This window comes from Telmatherina bonti, assembly GCF_933228915.1.
Source record: "Telmatherina bonti genome assembly, chromosome: 1".
NCBI lineage: Eukaryota > Metazoa > Chordata > Actinopteri > Atheriniformes > Telmatherinidae > Telmatherina > Telmatherina bonti.
This window is the reverse complement of record NC_136619.1, coordinates 1,948,795-1,967,858: the sequence shown is the minus strand read 5'-3', so window position 1 is coordinate 1,967,858 and position 19,064 is coordinate 1,948,795.

Sequence of the window (19,064 nt, the reverse complement as noted above, 5' to 3'; positions counted from 1 at the left end):
TTCGGTTCTGATACTAGGAATCGGTTCTGATGCTGCAGTTCGGTTCTAATACTGCGGTTTGGTTCTGATACTGCAGTTCAGTTCTTATGCTGCGGTTCGGTTCTGATACTAGGAATCGGTTCTGATGCTAGGAATCGGTTCTGATACTGCGGTTCAGTTCTTATGCTGCGGTTCGGTTCTGATACTAGGAATCGGTTCTGATACTAGGAATCGGTTCTGATGCCGCGGTTCAGTTCTGATACTAGGAATCGGTTCTGAAACTAGGATTCGGTTCTGATGCTGCGGTTCGGTTCTGATACTACGGTTCGATTCTGATACTGTGGTTCAGTTCTGATGCTGCCGTTCGGTTCTGATACTGCGGTTCGGCTCTGATACTGCGGTTCAGTTCTGATGCTGTGGTTCGGTTCTGATACTAGGAATCGGTTCTAATACTGTGGTTCAGTTCTGATACAAGGAATCGGTTCTGATACTAGGAATCGGTTCTGATACTGCGGTTCAGTTCTGATACTAGGAATCAGTTCTGAAACTAGGAATCGTTTCTGATGCTAGGAATCGGTTCTGATGCTGCGGTTCAGCTCTGATGCTGCGGTTCGGTTCTGATACTAGGAATCGGTTCTGATGCTAGGAATCGGTTCTGATGCTAGGAATCGGTTCTGATACTGTGGTTCAGTTCTGATACAAGGAATCGATTCTGATACTAGGAATCGGTTCTCATACTGCGGTTCAGTTTTGATGCTGCGGTTCGGTTCTGATACTAGGAATCGGTTCTGATACTGCGGTTCGGTTCTTATGCTGCGGTTCAATTCTGATACTAGGAATCGGTTCTGATGCTAGGAATCGGTTCTGATACTAGGAATCGGTTCTGATGCTAGGAATTGGTTCTGATGCTGCGGTTCAGCTCTGATGCTGCGGTTCGGTTCTGATACTTGGAATCGGTTCTGATACTAGGAATTTGTTCTGATGCTGCGGTTCGGTTCTGATACTGCGGTTCAGTTCTGATGCTGCGGTGTGGTTCTGATACTAGGAATCGGTTCTGATACTAGGAATCGGTTCTGATACTGTGGTTGTGGTTCTGATACTAGGAATCGGTTCTGATACTGTGGTTCAGTTCTGATACAAGGAATCGATTCTGATACTAGGAATCGGTTCTGATACTGCAGTTCAGTTCTGATGCTGCGGTTCGGTTCTGATACTGCGGTTCGGTTCTTATGCTGCGGTTCGATTCTGATACTAGGAATCGGTTCTGATGCTAGGAATCTGTTCTGATACTAGGAATCGGTTCTGATGCTGCGGTTCAGCTCTGATGCTGCGGTTCGGTTCTGATACTTGGAATCGGTTCTGATACTAGGAATTTGTTCTGATACTGCGGTTCGGTTCTGATACTGCGGTTCAGTTCTGATGCTGCGGTGTGGTTCTGATACTAGGAATCGGTTCTGATACTGTGGTTCAGTTCTGATACAAGGAATCGATTCTGATACTAGGAATTTGTTCTGATGCTGCGGTTCGGTTCTGATACTGCAGTTCAGATCTGATGTTGCGGTGTGGTTCTGATACTAGGAATCGGTTCTGATACTGTGGTTCAGTTCTGATACAAGGAATCGATTCTGATACTAGGAATCGGTTCTGATACTGCGGTTCAGTTTTGATGCTGCAGTTCGGTTCTGATACTAGGAATCGGTTCTGATACTAGGAATTGGTTCTGATGCTGCGGTTCGGCTCTGATACTGCGGTTCGGTTCTGATACTGCGGTTCAGTTGTGATGCTGCGGTTCGGTTCTGATACTAGGAATCGGTTCTGATACTGTGGTTCAGTTCTGATACAAGGAATCGGTTCTGATACTAGGAATCGGTTCTTATACTGCAGTTCAGTTCTGATGGTGCGGTTCGGTTCTGATACTAGGAATCGGTTCTGATGCTGCAGTTCGGTTCTAATACTGCGGTTTGGTTCTGATACTGCAGTTCAGTTCTTATGCTGCGGTTCGGTTCTGATACTAGGAATCGGTTCTGATGCTAGGAATCGGTTCTGATACTGCGGTTCAGTTCTTATGCTGCGGTTCGGTTCTGATACTAGGAATCGGTTCTGATACTAGGAATCGGTTCTGATGCCGCGGTTCAGTTCTGATACTAGGAATCGGTTCTGAAACTAGGATTCGGTTCTGATGCTGCGGTTCGGTTCTGATACTACGGTTCGATTCTGATACTGTGGTTCAGTTCTGATGCTGCCGTTCGGTTCTGATACTGCGGTTCGGCTCTGATACTGCGGTTCAGTTCTGATGCTGTGGTTCGGTTCTGATACTAGGAATCGGTTCTAATACTGTGGTTCAGTTCTGATACAAGGAATCGGTTCTGATACTAGGAATCGGTTCTGATACTGCGGTTCAGTTCTGATACTAGGAATCAGTTCTGAAACTAGGAATCGTTTCTGATGCTAGGAATCGGTTCTGATGCTGCGGTTCAGCTCTGATGCTGCGGTTCGGTTCTGATACTAGGAATCGGTTCTGATGCTAGGAATCGGTTCTGATGCTAGGAATCGGTTCTGGTGCTGCGGTTCAGCTCTGATGTTGCGGTTCGGTTCTGATACTAGGAATCGGTTCTGATACTGTGGTTCAGTTCTGATACAAGGAATCGATTCTGATACTAGGAATCGGTTCTCATACTGCTGTTCAGTTTTGATGCTGCTGTTCGGTTCTGATACTAGGAATCGGTTCTGATACTGCGGTTCGGTTCTTATGCTGCGGTTCAATTCTGATACTAGGAATCGGTTCTGATGCTAGGAATCGGTTCTGATACTAGGAATCGGTTCTGATGCTAGGAATTGGTTCTGATGCTGCGGTTCAGCTCTGATGCTGCGGTTCGGTTCTGATACTTGGAATCGGTTCTGATACTAGGAATTTGTTCTGATGCTGCGGTTCGGTTCTGATACTGCGGTTCAGTTCTGATGCTGCGGTGTGGTTCTGATACTAGGAATCGGTTCTGATACTAGGAATCGGTTCTGATACTGTGGTTGTGGTTCTGATACTAGGAATCGGTTCTGATACTGTGGTTCAGTTTTGATACAAGGAATCGATTCTGATACTAGGAATCGGTTCTGATACTGCAGTTCAGTTCTGATGCTGCGGTTCGGTTCTGATACTGCGGTTCGGTTCTTATGCTGCGGTTCGATTCTGATACTAGGAATCGGTTCTGATGCTAGGAATCGGTTCTGATACTAGGAATCGGTTCTGATGCTGCGGTTCAGCTCTGATGCTGCGGTTCGGTTCTGATACTTGGAATCGGTTCTGATACTAGGAATTTGTTCTGATACTGCGGTTCGGTTCTGATACTGCGGTTCAGTTCTGATGCTGCGGTGTGGTTCTGATACTAGGAATCGGTTCTGATACTGTGGTTCAGTTCTGATACAAGGAATCGATTCTGATACTAGGAATCGGTTCTGATACTGCGGTTCAGTTTTGATGCTACGGTTCGGTTCTGATACTAGGAATCGGTTCTGATGCTAGGAATCGGTTCTGATGCTGCGGTTCAGCTCTGATGCTGCGGTTCGGTTCTGATATTTGGAATCGGTTCTGATACTAGGAATTTGTTCTGATGCTGCGGTTCGGTTCTGATAATGTGGTTCGGTTCTGATACTAGAAATCGGTTCTGATACTGCGGTTCAGTTCTGATACAAGGAATCGGTTCTGATACTGCGGTTCAGTTCTGATACAAGGAATCGGTTCTGATACTAGGAATCGGTTCTGATACTGCGGTTCAGTTCTGATACAAGGAATCGGTTCTGATACTAGGAATCGGTTCTGATACTAGGATTCGGTTCTGATACTAGGAATCGGTTCTGCTTCTAGGAATCGGTTCTGATGCTGCGGTTCGGTTCTGATGCTGCAGTTCAGTTCTGATTCTGCGGTTCAGTTCTGATGCTGCGGTTCAGTTATGATGCTGTGGTTCGGTTCTGATGCTGCGGTTCAGTTATGATGCTGTGGTTCGGTTCTGATACTAGGAATCGGTTCTAATACTGCGGTTCAGTTCTGATACAAGGAATCGGTTCTGATACTAGGAATGGGTTCTGATACTGCGGTTCAGGTCTGATACAAGGATTCGGTTCTGATGCTACGGTTCGGTTCTGATGCTGCGGTTCGGTTCTGATACTAGGAATCAGTTCTGATACTGCAGTCCAGTTCTGATGCTGCGGTTCGGTTCTGATACTGCGGTTCGGTTCTTATGCTGGGGTTCGATTCTGATACTAGGAATCGGTTCTGATGCTAGGAATCGGTTCTGATACTAGGAATCGGTTCTGATGCTAGGAATCGGTTCTGGTGCTGCGGTTCAGCTCTGATGTTGCGGTTCGGTTCTGATACTAGGAATCTGTTCTGATACTGTGGTTCAGTTCTGATACAAGGAATCGATTCTGATACTAGGAATCGGTTCTGATACTGCGGTTCAGTTTTGATGCTGCGGTTCGGTTCTGATACTAGGAATCGGTTCTGATACTAGGAATTGGTTCTGATGCTGCGGTTCGGCTCTGATACTGCGGTTCGGTTCTGATACTGCGGTTCAGTTCTGATGCTGCGGTTCGGTTCTGATACTAGGAATCGGTTCTGATACTGTGGTTCAGTTCTGATACAAGGAATCGGTTCTGATACTGCGGTTCAGTTCTGATGGTGCGGTTCGGTTCTGATACTAGGAATCGGTTCTGATGCTGCAGTTCGGTTCTGATACTGCGGTTTGGTTCTGATACTGCAGTTCAGTTCTTATGCTGCGGTTCGGTTCTGATACTAGGAATCGGTTCTGATGCTAGGAATCGGTTCTGATACTGCGGTTCAGTTCTTATGCTGCGGTTCGGTTCTGATACTAGGAATCGGTTCTGATACTAGGAATCGGTTCTGATGCCGCGGTTCAGTTCTGATACTAGGAATCGGTTCTGAAACTAGGATTCGGTTCTGATGCTGCGGTTCGGTTCTGATACTACGGTTCGATTCTGATACTGTGGTTCAGTTCTGATGCTGCCGTTCGGTTCTGATACTGCGGTTCGGTTCTGATACTGCGGTTCAGTTCTGATGCTGCGGTTCGGTTCTGATACTGCGGTTCGGTTCTTATGCTGCGGTTCGATTCTGATTCTAGGAATCGGTTCTGATGCTAGGAATCGGTTCTGATACTAGGAATCGGTTCTGATGCTAGGAATCGGTTCTGGTGCTGCGGTTCAGCTCTGATGTTGCGGTTCGGTTCTGATACTTGGAATCGGTTCTGATACTAGGAATTTGTTCTGATGCTGCGGTTCGGTTCTGATACTGCAGTTCAGATCTGATGTTGCGGTGTGGTTCTGATACTAGGAATCGGTTCTGATACTGTGGTTCAGTTCTGATACAAGGAATCGATTCTGATACTAGGAATCGGTTCTGATACTGCGGTTCAGTTTTGATGCTGCGGTTCGGTTCTGATACTAGGAATCGGTTCTGATACTAGGAATTGGTTCTGATGCTGCGGTTCGGCTCTGATACTGCGGTTCGGTTCTGATACTGCGGTTCAGTTGTGATGCTGCGGTTCGGTTCTGATACTAGGAATCGGTTCTGATACTGTGGTTCAGTTCTGATACAAGGAATCGGTTCTGATACTAGGAATCGGTTCTTATACTGCGGTTCAGTTCTGATGGTGCGGTTCGGTTCTGATACTAGGAATCGGTTCTGATGCTGCAGTTCGGTTCTAATACTGCGGTTTGGTTCTGATACTGCAGTTCAGTTCTTATGCTGCGGTTCGGTTCTGATACTAGGAATCGGTTCTGATGCTAGGAATCGGTTCTGATGCTGCGGTTCGGTTCTGATGCTGCCGTTCGGTTCTGATACTGCGGTTCGGTTCTGATACTGCGGTTCAGTTCTGATGCTGCGGTTCGGTTCTGATACTGCGGTTCGGTTCTTATGCTGCGGTTCGATTCTGATACTAGGAATCGGTTCTGATGCTAGGAATCGGTTCTGATACTAGGAATCGGTTCTGATGCTAGGAATCGGTTCTGGTGCTGCGGTTCAGCTCTGATGTTGCGGTTCGGTTCTGATACTTGGAATCGGTTCTGATACTAGGAATTTGTTCTGATGCTGCGGTTCGGTTCTGATACTGCAGTTCAGATCTGATGTTGCGGTGTGGTTCTGATACTAGGAATCGGTTCTGATACTGTGGTTCAGTTCTGATACAAGGAATCGATTCTGATACTAGGAATCGGTTCTGATACTGCGGTTCAGTTTTGATGCTGCGGTTCGGTTCTGATACTAGGAATCGGTTCTGATACTAGGAATTGGTTCTGATGCTGCGGTTCGGCTCTGATACTGCGGTTCGGTTCTGATACTGCGGTTCAGTTGTGATGCTGCGGTTCGGTTCTGATACTAGGAATCGGTTCTGATACTGTGGTTCAGTTCTGATACAAGGAATCGGTTCTGATACTAGGAATCGGTTCTTATACTGCGGTTCAGTTCTGATGGTGCGATTCGGTTCTGATACTAGGAATCGGTTCTGATGCTGCAGTTCGGTTCTAATACTGCGGTTTGGTTCTGATACTGCAGTTCAGTTCTTATGCTGCGGTTCGGTTCTGATACTAGGAATCGGTTCTGATGCTAGGAATCGGTTCTGATACTGCGGTTCAGTTCTTATGCTGCGGTTCGGTTCTGATACTAGGAATCGGTTCTGATACTAGGAATCGGTTCTGATGCCGCGGTTCAGTTCTGATACTAGGAATCGGTTCTGAAACTAGGATTCGGTTCTGATGCTGCGGTTCGGTTCTGATACTACGGTTCGATTCTGATACTGTGGTTCAGTTCTGATACTGCGGTTCAGTTCTGATGCTGCGGTTCGGTTCTGATACTGCGGTTCGGTTCTTATGCTGCGGTTCAGTTCTGATGCTGCGGTTCGGTTCTGATACTGCGGTTCGGTTCTTATGCTGCGGTTCGATTCTGATACTAGGAATCGGTTCTGATGCTAGGAATCGGTTCTGATACTAGGAATCGGTTCTGATGCTAGGAATCGGTTCTGGTGCTGCGGTTCAGCTCTGATGTTGCGGTTCGGTTCTGATACTGCAGTTCAGTTCTTATGCTGCGGTTCGGTTCTGATACTAGGAATCGGTTCTGATGCTAGGAATCGGTTCTGATACTGCGGTTCAGTTCTTATGCTGCGGTTTGGTTCTGATACTAGGAATCGGTTCTGATACTAGGAATCGGTTCTGATGCCGCGGTTCAGTTCTGATACTAGGAATCGGTTCTGAAACTAGGATTCGGTTCTGATGCTGCGGTTCGGTTCTGATACTACGGTTCGATTCTGATACTGTGGTTCAGTTCTGATGCTGCCGTTCGGTTCTGATACTGCGGTTCGGTTCTGATACTAGGAATCGGTTCTGATACTGTGGTTCAGTTCTGATACAAGGAATCGGTTCTGATACTAGGAATCGGTTCTTATACTGCAGTTCAGTTCTGATGGTGCGGTTCGGTTCTGATACTAGGAATCGGTTCTGATGCTGCAGTTCGGTTCTAATACTGCGGTTCGGTTCTGATACTGCAGTTCAGTTCTTATGCTGCGGTTCGGTTCTGATACTAGGAATCGGTTCTGATGCTAGGAATCGGTTCTGATACTGCGGTTCAGTTCTTATGCTGCGGTTCGGTTCTGATACTAGGAATCGGTTCTGATACTAGGAATCGGTTCTGATGCCGCGGTTCAGTTCTGATACTAGGAATCGGTTCTGAAACTAGGATTCGGTTCTGATGCTGCGGTTCGGTTCTGATACTACGGTTCGATTCTGATACTGTGGTTCAGTTCTGATGCTGCCGTTCGGTTCTGATACTGCGGTTCGGCTCTGATACTGCGGTTCAGTTCTGATGCTGTGGTTCGGTTCTGATACTAGGAATCGGTTCTAATACTGTGGTTCAGTTCTGATACAAGGAATCGGTTCTGATACTAGGAATCGGTTCTGATACTGCGGTTCAGTTCTGATACAAGGAATCGGTTCTGATACTAGGAATCGGTTCTGATACTAGGATTCGGTTCTGATACTAGGAATTTGTTCTGATGCTGCGGTTCGGTTCTGATAATGCGGTTCGGTTCTGATACTAGAAATCGGTTCTGATACTGCGGTTCAGTTCTGATACAAGGAATCGGTTCTTATACTGCGGTTCAGTTCTGATACAAGGAATCGGTTCTGATACTAGGAATCGGTTCTGATACTGCGGTTCAGTTCTGATACAAGGAATCGGTTCTGATACTAGGAATCGGTTCTGATACTAGGATTCGGTTCTGATACTAGGAATCGGTTCTGCTTCTAGGAATCGGTTCTGATGCTGCGGTTCGGTTCTGATGCTGCAGTTCAGTTCTGATACTGCGGTTCAGTTCTGATGCTGCGGTTCAGTTATGATGCTGTGGTTCGGTTCTGATACTAGGAATCGGTTCTAATACTGCGGTTCAGTTCCGATACAAGGAATCGGTTCTGATACTAGGAATGGGTTCTGATACTGCGGTTCAGGTCTGATACAAGGATTCGGTTCTGATGCTACGGTTCGGTTCTGATGCTGCGGTTCGGTTCTGATACTAGGAATCGGTTCTGATACTGCAGTTCAGTTCTGATGCTGCGGTTCGGTTCTGATACTGCGGTTCGGTTCTTATGCTGCGGTTCGATTCTGATACTAGGAATCGGTTCTGATGCTAGGAATCGGTTCTGATACTAGGAATCGGTTCTGATGCTAGGAATCGGTTCTGGTGCTGCGGTTCAGCTCTGATGTTGCGGTTCGGTTCTGATACTTGGAATCGGTTCTGATACTAGGAATTTGTTCTGATGCTGCGGTTCGGTTCTGATACTGCAGTTCAGATCTGATGTTGCGGTGTGGTTCTGATACTAGGAATCGGTTCTGATACTGTGGTTCAGTTCTGATACAAGGAATCGATTCTGATACTAGGAATCGGTTCTGATACTGCGGTTCAGTTTTGATGCTGCGGTTCGGTTCTGATACTAGGAATCGGTTCTGATACTAGGAATTGGTTCTGATGCTGCGGTGCGGCTCTGATACTGCGGTTCGGTTCTGATACTGCGGTTCAGTTCTGATGCTGCGGTTCGGTTCTGATACTAGGAATCGGTTCTGATACTGTGGTTCAGTTCTGATACAAGGAATCGGTTCTGATACTAGGAATCGGTTCTGATACTGCGGTTCAGTTCTGTTGGTGCGGTTCGGTTCTGATACTAGGAATCGGTTCTGATGCTGCAGTTCGGTTCTGATACTGCAGTTCAGTTCTTATGCTGCGGTTCGGTTCTGATACTAGGAATCGGTTCTGATGCTAGGAATCGGTTCTGATACTGCGGTTCAGTTCTTATGCTGCGGTTCGGTTCTGATACTAGGAATCGGTTCTGATACTAGGAATCGGTTCTGATGCCGCGGTTCAGTTCTGATACTAGGAATCTGTTCTGAAACTAGGATTCAGTTCTGATGCTGCCGTTCGGTTCTGATACTGCGGTTCGATTCTGATACTGCGGTTCGGTTCTGATACTGCGGTTCAGTTCTGATGCTGCGGTTCGGTTCTGATACTGCGGTTCGGTTCTTATGCTGCGGTTCGATTCTGATACTAGGAATCGGTTCTGATGCTAGGAATCGGTTCTGATACTAGGAATCGGTTCTGATGCTAGGAATCGGTTCTGGTGCTGCGGTTCAGCTCTGATGTTGCGGTTCGGTTCTGATACTTGGAATCGGTTCTGATACTAGGAATTTGTTCTGATGCTGCGGTTCGGTTCTGATACTGCAGTTCAGATCTGATGTTGCGGTGTGGTTCTGATACTAGGAATCGGTTCTGATACTGTGGTTCAGTTCTGATACAAGTAATCGATTCTGATACTAGGAATCGGTTCTGATACTGCGGTTCAGTTTTGATGCTGCGGTTCGGTTCTGATACTAGGAATCGGTTCTGATACTAGGAATTGGTTCTGATGCTGCGGTTCGGCTCTGATACTGCGGTTCGGTTCTGATACTGCGGTTCAGTTCTGATGCTGCGGTTCGGTTCTGATACTAGGAATCGGTTCTGATATTGTGGTTCAGTTCTGATACAAGGAATCGATTCTGATACTAGGAATCGGTTCTAATACTGTGGTTCAGTTCTGATACAAGGAATCGGTTCTGATACTGCGGTTCAGTTCTGATACTAGGAATCGGTTCTGAAACTAGGATTCGGTTCTGATGCTAGGAATCGGTTCTGATGCTGCGGTTCAGCTCTGATGCTGCGGTTCGGTTCTGAAACTTGGAATCGGTTCAAATACTAGGAATTTGTTCTGATGCTGCGGTTCGGTTCTGATACTGCGGTCCAGTTCTGAAGCTGCGGTTCAGTTCTGATACTAGGAATCGGTTCTGATACTAGGAATCGGTTCTGATGCTGCTTTTCAGTTCTGATACTGTGGTTCGGTTCTGATACTAGGAATCGGTTCTGATACTGTGGTTCAATTCTGATACAAGGAATCGGTTCTGATACTAGGAAATCGGTTCTGATGCTGCTGTTCGGTTCTGATACTGCGGTTCGGTTCTGATGCTGCCGTTCGGTTCTGATACTAGGAATTTGTTCTGATACTGCAGTTCGGTTCTGATACTAGAAATCGGTTCTGATACTGCGGTTCAGTTCTGATACAAGGAATCGGTTCTGATACTGCGGTTCAGTTCTGATACAAGGAATCGGTTCTTATACTGCGGTTCAGTTCTGATACAAGGAATCGGTTCTGATACTGCGGTTCAGTTCTGATACAAGGAATCGGTTCTGATACTGTGGTTCAGTTCTGATACAAGTAATCGATTCTGATACTAGGAATCGGTTCTGATACTGCGGTTCAGTTCTGATACTAGGAATCGGTTCTGATACTAGGAATTGGTTCTGATGCTGCGGTTCGGCTCTGATACTGCGGTTCGGTTCTGATACTGCGGTTCAGTTCTGATGCTGCGGTTCGGTTCTGATACTAGGAATCGGTTCTGATATTGTGGTTCAGTTCTGATACAAGGAATCGATTCTGATACTAGGAATCGGTTCTGATACTGTGGTTCAGTTCTGATACAAGGAATCGGTTCTGATACTGCGGTTCAGTTCTGATACTAGGAATCGGTTCTGAAACTAGGATTCGGTTCTGATGCTAGGAATCGGTTCTGATGCTGCGGTTCAGCTCTGATGCTGCGGTTCGGTTCTGAAACTTGGAATCGGTTCAAATACTAGGAATTTGTTCTGATGCTGCGGTTCGGTTCTGATACTGCGGTCCAGTTCTGAAGCTGCGGTTCAGTTCTGATACTAGGAATCGGTTCTGATACTAGGAATCGGTTCTGATGCTGCTTTTCAGTTCTGATACTGTGGTTCGGTTCTGATACTAGGAATCGGTTCTGATACTGTGGTTCAATTCTGATACAAGGAATCGGTTCTGATACTAGGAAATCGGTTCTGATGCTGCGGTTCGGTTCTGATACTGCGGTTCGGTTCTGATGCTGCCGTTCGGTTCTGATACTAGGAATTTGTTCTGATACTGCAGTTCGGTTCTGATACTAGAAATCGGTTCTGATACTGCGGTTCAGTTCTGATACAAGGAATCGGTTCTGATACTGCGGTTCAGTTCTGATACAAGGAATCGGTTCTTATACTGCGGTTCAGTTCTGATACAAGGAATCGGTTCTGATACTGCGGTTCAGTTCTGATACAAGGAATCGGTTCTGATACTAGGAATCGGTTCTGATACTAGGAATCGGTTCTGCTTCTAGGATTCGGTTCTGATGCTACAGTTCGGTTCTGATGCTGCGGTTCGGTTCTAATACTGCAGTTCAGTTCTGATACTGCGGTTCAGTTCTGATGCTGCGGTTCAGTTCTGATGCTGCGGTTCGGTTCTGAAACTTGGAATCGGTTCAAATACTAGGAATTTGTTCTGATGCTGCGGTTCGGTTCTGATACTGCGGTCCAGTTCTGAAGCTGCGGTTCAGTTCTGATACTAGGAATCGGTTCTGATACTAGGAATCGGTTCTGATGCTGCTTTTCAGTTCTGATACTGTGGTTCGGTTCTGATACTAGGAATCGGTTCTGATACTGTGGTTCAATTCTGATACAAGGAATCGGTTCTGATACTAGGAAATCGGTTCTGATGCTGCGGTTCGGTTCTGATACTGCGGTTCGGTTCTGATGCTGCCGTTCGGTTCTGATACTAGGAATTTGTTCTGATACTGCAGTTCGGTTCTGATACTAGAAATCGGTTCTGATACTGCGGTTCAGTTCTGATACAAGGAATCGGTTCTGATACTGCGGTTCAGTTCTGATACAAGGAATCGGTTCTTATACTGCGGTTCAGTTCTGATACAAGGAATCGGTTCTGATACTGCGGTTCAGTTCTGATACAAGGAATCGGTTTTGATACTAGGAATCGGTTCTGATACTAGGAATCGGTTCTGCTTCTAAGATTCGGGTCTGATGCTACAGTTCGGTTCTGATGCTGCGGTTCGGTTCTAATACTGCAGTTCAGTTCTGATACTGCGGTTCAGTTCTGATGCTGCGGTTCAGTTCTGATGCTGCGGTTCGGTTCTGATACTAGGAATCGGTTCTAATACTGCGGTTCAGTTCTGATACAAGGAATCGGTTCTGATACTAGGAATCGGTTCTGATACTGCGGTTCAGGTCTGATACAAGGATTCGGTTCTGATGCTACGGTTCGGTTCTGATGCTGCGGTTCGGTTCTGATACTAGGAATCGGTTCTGATACTGCAGTTCAGTTCTGATGCTGCGGTTCGGTTCTGATTCTGCGGTTCGGTTCTGATACTAGGAATCAGTTCTGATACTAGGAATCGGTTCTGATGCTGCAGTTCGGTTCTGATACTGGGAATCGGTTCTGATGCTGCGGTTCGGTTCTGATACTAGGAATCGGTTCTGATACTGCGGTTCAGGTCTGATACAAGGATTCGGTTCTGATGCTACGGTTCGGTTCTGATGCTGCGGTTCGGTTCTGATACTAGGAATCGGTTCTGATACTGCAGTTCAGTTCTGATGCTGCGGTTCGGTTCTTATGCTGCGGTTCAATTCTGATACTAGGAATCGGTTCTGATGCTAGGAATCGGTTCTGATGCTAGGAATCGGTTCTGATACTTGGAATCGGTTCTGATACTAGGAATTTGTTCTGATGCTGCGGTTCTGTTCTGATACTGCGGTTCAGTTATGATGCTGCGGTGTGGTTCTGATACTAGGAATCGGTTCTGATACTGTGGTTGTGGTTCTGATACTAGGAATCGGTTCTGATACTGTGGTTCAGTTCTGATACAAGGAATCGATTCTGATACTAGGAATCGGTTCTGATACTGCAGTTCAGTTCTGATGCTGCGGTTCGGTTCTGATACTGCGGTTCGGTTCTTATGCTGCGGTTCGATTCTGATACTAGGAATCGGTTCTGATGCTAGGAATCGGTTCTGATACTAGGAATCGGTTCTGATGCTGCGGTTCAGCTCTGATGCTGCGGTTCGGTTCTGATACTTGGAATCGGTTCTGATACTAGGAATTTGTTCTGATGCTGCGGTTCGGTTCTGATACTGCGGTTCAGTTCTGATGCTGCGGTGTGGTTCATATACTAGGAATCGGTTCTGATACTGTGGTTCAGTTCTGATACAAGGAATCGATTCTGATACTAGGAATCGGTTCTGATACTGCGGTTCAGTTTTGATGCTGCGGTTCGGTTCTGATACTAGGAATCGGTTCTGATACTGTGGTTCAGTTCTGATACAAGGAATCGATTCTGATACTAGGAATCGGTTCTGATACTGCGGTTCAGTTTTGATGCTGCGGTTCGGTTCTGATACAAGGAATCGGTTCTGACACTAGGAATCGGTTCTGATACTGCGGTTCAGTTCTGATACTAGGAATCGGTTCTGAAACTAGGATTCGGTTCTGATGCTACGGTTCTGATGCTGCGGTTCGGTTCTGATGCTACGGTTCGGTTCTGATTCTGTGGTTCAGTTCTGATGCTGCGGTTCGGTTCTGATACTAGGAATCGGTTCTGATACTGCGGTTCAGTTCTGATGCTGCGGTTCAGTGCTGATACTAGGAATCGGTTCTGATACTAGGAATCGGTTCTGATGCTGCGGTTTGGTTCTGATACTGCGGTTCGGTTCTGATACTGCGGTTCAGTTCTGATGCTGTGGTTCGGTTCTGATACTAGAAATCGGTTCTGATACTGCGGTTCAGTTCTGATACAAGGAATCGGTTCTGATACTGCGGTTTAGTTGTGATACAAGGAATTGGTTCTGATACTAGGAATCGGTTCTGATGCTGCAGTTCGATTCTGATACTGCGGTTCGGTTCTGATACTGCGGTTCAGTTCTGATGCTGTGGTTCGGTTCTGATACTAGAAATCGGTTCTGATACTGCGGTTCGGTTCTGATACTAGGAATTTGTTCTGATGCTGCGGTTCGGTTCTGATACTAGGAATTGGTTCTGATACTAGGAATCGGTTCTGGTGCTGCAGTTCGATTCTGATACTGCGGTTCGGTTCTGATACTGCGGTTCAGTTCTGATTCTGCGGTTCGGTTCTGATACTAGGAATCAGTTCTGATACTAGGAATCGGTTCTGATGCTGCAGTTCGGTTCTGATACTGGGAATCGGTTCTGATGCTGCGGTTCGGTTCTGATACTAGGAATCGGTTCTGATACTAGGAATTGGTTCTGATGCTGCGGTTCGGCTCTGATACTGCGGTTCGGTTCTGATACTGCGGTTCAGTTCTGATGCTGCGGTTCGGTTCTGATACTAGGAATCGGTTCTGATACTGTGGTTCAGTTCTGATACAAGGAATCGGTTCTGATACTAGGAATCGGTTCTGATACTGCGGTTCAGTTCTGATGGTGCGGTTCGGTTCTGATACTAGGAATCTGTTCTTATGCTGCAGTTCGGTTCTGATACTAGGAATCGGTTCTGATACTAGGAATTGTTTCCAGATACTAGAAATTGTTTCTGATGCTAGGAATTGTTTCTGATACTAGGAATTGGTTCTGATGCTGCGGTTCGGCTCTGATACTGCGGTTCGGTTCTGATACTGCGGTTCAGTTCTGATGCTGCGGTTCGGTTCTGATACTAGGAATCGGTTCTGATACTGTGGTTCAGTTCTGATACAAGGAATCGGTTCTGATACTAGGAATCGGTTCTGATACTGCGGTTCAGTTCTGATGGTGCGGTTCGGTTTTGATACTAGGAATCAGTTCTGATACTAGGAATCGGTTCTGATGCTGCAGTTCGGTTCTGATACTGCGGTTTGGTTCTGATACTGCGGTTCAGTTCTTATGCTGCGGTTCGGTTCTGATACAAGGAATCGTTTCTGATACTGCGGTTCAGTTCTGATACAAGGAATCGGTTCTGATACTAGGAATCGGTTCTGATACTAGGAATCGGTTCTGCTTCTAGGATTCGGTTCTGATGCTACAGTTCGGTTCTGATGCTGCGGTTCGGTTCTAATACTGCAGTTCAGTTCTGATACTGCGGTTCAGTTCTGATGCTGCGGTTCAGTTCTGATGCTGCGGTTCGGTTCTGATACTAGGAATCGGTTCTAATACTGCGGTTCAGTTCTGATACAAGGAATCGGTTCTGATACTAGTAATCGGTTCTGATACTGCGGTTCAGGTCTGATACAAGGATTCGGTTCTGATGCTACGGTTCGGTTCTGATGCTGCGGTTCGGTTCTGATACTAGGAATCGGTTCTGATACTGCAGTTCAGTTCTGATGCTGCGGTTCGGTTCTTATGCTGCGGTTCAATTCTGATACTAGGAATCGGTTCTGATGCTAGGAATCGGTTCTGATGCTAGGAATCGGTTCTGATACTTGGAATCGGTTCTGATACTAGGAATTTGTTCTGATGCTGCGGTTCTGTTCTGATACTGCGGTTCAGTTATGATGCTGCGGTGTGGTTCTGATACTAGGAATCGGTTCTGATACTGTGGTTGTGGTTCTGATACTAGGAATCGGTTATGATACTGTGGTTCAGTTCTGATACAAGGAATCGATTCTGATACTAGGAATCGGTTCTGATACTGCAGTTCAGTTCTGATGCTGCGGTTCGGTTCTGATACTGCGGTTCGGTTCTTATGCTGCGGTTCGATTCTGATACTAGGAATCGGTTCTGATGCTAGGAATCGGTTCTGATACTAGGAATCGGTTCTGATGCTGCGGTTCAGCTCTGATGCTGCGGTTCGGTTCTGATACTTGGAATCGGTTCTGATACTAGGAATTTGTTCTGATGCTGCGGTTCGGTTCTGATACTGCGGTTCAGTTCTGATGCTGCGGTGTGGTTCATATACTAGGAATCGGTTCTGATACTGTGGTTCAGTTCTGATACAAGGAATCGATTCTGATACTAGGAATCGGTTCTGATACTGCGGTTCAGTTTTGATGCTGCGGTTCGGTTCTGATACTAGGAATCGGTTCTGATACTGTGGTTCAGTTCTGATACAAGGAATCGATTCTGATACTAGGAATCGGTTCTGATACTGCGGTTCAGTTTTGATGCTGCGGTTCGGTTCTGATACAAGGAATCGGTTCTGACACTAGGAATCGGTTCTGATACTGCGGTTCAGTTCTGATACTAGGAATCGGTTCTGAAACTAGGATTCGGTTCTGATGCTACGGTTCTGATGCTGCGGTTCGGTTCTGATGCTACGGTTCGGTTCTGATTCTGTGGTTCAGTTCTGATGCTGCGGTTCGGTTCTGATACTAGGAATCGGTTCTGATACTGCGGTTCAGTTCTGATGCTGCGGTTCAGTGCTGATACTAGGAATCGGTTCTGATACTAGGAATCGGTTCTGATGCTGCGGTTTGGTTCTGATACTGTGGTTCGGTTCTGATACTGCGGTTCAGTTCTGATGCTGTGGTTCGGTTCTGATACTAGAAATCGGTTCTGATACTGCGGTTCAGTTCTGATACAAGGAATCGGTTCTGATACTGCGGTTTAGTTGTGATACAAGGAATTGGTTCTGATACTAGGAATCGGTTCTGATGCTGCGGTTCGGTTCTGATACTGCGGTTCAGTTCTGATGCTGTGGTTCGGTTCTGATACTAGAAATCGGTTCTGATACTGCGGTTCGGTTCTGATACTAGGAATTTGTTCTGATGCTGCGGTTCGGTTCTGATACTAGGAATTGGTTCTGATACTAGGAATCGGTTCTGATGCTGCGGTTTGGTTCTGATACTGTGGTTCGGTTCTGATACTGCGGTTCAGTTCTGATGCTGTGGTTCGGTTCTGATACTAGGAATCAGTTCTGATACTAGGAATCGGTTCTGATGCTGCAGTTCGGTTCTGATACTGGGAATCGGTTCTGATGCTGCGGTTCGGTTCTGATACTAGGAATCGGTTCTGATACTAGGAATTGGTTCTGATGCTGCGGTTCGGCTCTGATACTGCGGTTCGGTTCTGATACTGCGGTTCAGTTCTGATGCTGCGGTTCGGTTCTGATACTAGGAATCGGTTCTGATACTGTGGTTCAGTTCTGATACAAGGAATCGGTTCTGATACTAGGAATCGGTTCTGATACTGCGGTTCAGTTCTGATGGTGCGGTTCGGTTCTGATACTAGGAATCGGTTCTTATGCTGCAGTTCGGTTCTGATACTAGGAATCGGTTCTGATACTAGGAATTGTTTCCAGATACTAGAAATTGTTTCTGATGCTAGGAATTGTTTCTGATACTAGGAATTGGTTCTGATGCTGCGGTTCGGCTCTGATACTGCGGTTCGGTTCTGATACTGCGGTTCAGTTCTGATGCTGCGGTTCGGTTCTGATACTAGGAATCGGTTCTGATACTGTGGTTCAGTTCTGATACAAGGAATCGGTTCTGATACTAGGAATCGGTTCTGATACTGCGGTTCAGTTCTGATGGTGCGGTTCGGTTTTGATACTAGGAATCAGTTCTGATACTAGGAATCGGTTCTGATGCTGCAGTTCGGTTCTGATACTGCGGTTTGGTTCTGATACTGCGGTTCAGTTCTTATGCTGCGGTTCGGTTCTGATACTAGGAATCGGTTCTGATGCTAGGAATCGGTTCTGATGCTGCGGTTCAGCTCTGATGCTGCGGTTCGGTTCTGATACTGCGGTTCAGTTCTGATGCTGCGGTTCGGTTCTGATACTAGGAATCGGTTCTGATACTAGGACTCGGTTCTGATACTGCGGTTCGGTTCTGATACTGCGGTTCAGTTCTGATGCTGTTATTCGGTTCTGAGACTAGGAATCGGTTCTGACACTAGGAATTTGTTCTGATGCTACGATTCGGTTCTGATGCTACGGTTCGGTTCTGATACTGCGGTTCAGTTCTGATGCTGCGGTTCAGTTCTGCTACAGGGAATCGGTTCTGATACTGTGATTCAGTTCTGATGCTGCGGTTCGGTTCTGATACTGCGGTTTAGTTCTGATGCTGCGGTTCGGTTCTGATACTCGGAATCGGTTCTGATGCTGCGGTTCGGTTCTGATACTGCGGTTCAATTCTGATTCTGCGGTTCGGTTCTGATACTAGGAATCAGTTCTGATACTCGGAATCGGTTCTTATGCTGCGGTTCGGTTCTGATACTACGGTTCAGTTCTGATGCTGCGGTTCGGTTGTGATACTAGGAATCGGTTCTGATACTGCGGTTCAGTTCTGATGCTGCGGTTCGGTTCTGATACTAGGAAACGGTTCTGATGCTGCGGTTCAGTTCTGATACAAGGAATCGGTTCTTATACTGCTGTTCAGTTCTGATGCTGCGGTTCAGTTCTGATGCTGCGGTTCAGTTCTGATACTGCGGTTCAGTTCTGATGCTGCGGTTCGGTTCTGAGACTAGGTATCGGTTCTGATACTGCAGTTCAGTTCTGATACAAGGAGTCGGTTCTGATACTGCGGTTCAGTTCTGATGCTGCGGTTCGGTTCTGATACTAGGAATCGGTTCTGATACTAGGACTCGGTTCTGATGCTGCAGTTCGATTCTGATACTGCGGTTCGGTTCTGATACTGCGGTTCAGTTCTGATGCTGTGGTTCGGTTCTGATACTAGGAATCGGTTCTGATACTAGGAATTTGTTCTGATGCTACGGTTCGGTTCTGATGCTACGGTTCGGTTC